Raw genomic sequence first — 422 nt, forward strand, 5'->3', positions numbered from 1 at the left:
AAAACCAGGTTGCTGAAAGGTAAACCGAGACCGGGATCCCGTGTGACATCATCGACTAAATATGGTCACAACCATATAAGGTCAGTGGGATCTCTGGTGCTGGGTTTAAATTTCCCCAGCCCCGGGGATCTGTCATTTAGTGACGGCAGTGTGGCAGGTTAACATCACTGAGACGCCATGACTGATGATGGATTTGCATCACTGGACGATGTGGTTGACAATGGATTTACATTGCTGGACGCCATGATTGACGATGGATTTACATTGCTGGACGCCATGATTGACGATGGATGTACATTGCCGGACGCCATGATTGACGATGGGTTTACATTGCTGGACGCCATGATTGACGATGGGTTTACATTGCTGGACGCCATGATTGACAATGGGTTTACATTGCTGGACGCCATGATTGACAATGG

Source organism: Nanorana parkeri, unplaced genomic scaffold (assembly GCF_000935625.1).
Source record: "Nanorana parkeri isolate BGI_ZX_2015 unplaced genomic scaffold, ASM93562v1 scaffold1425, whole genome shotgun sequence".
Taxonomy (NCBI): domain Eukaryota; kingdom Metazoa; phylum Chordata; class Amphibia; order Anura; family Dicroglossidae; genus Nanorana; species Nanorana parkeri.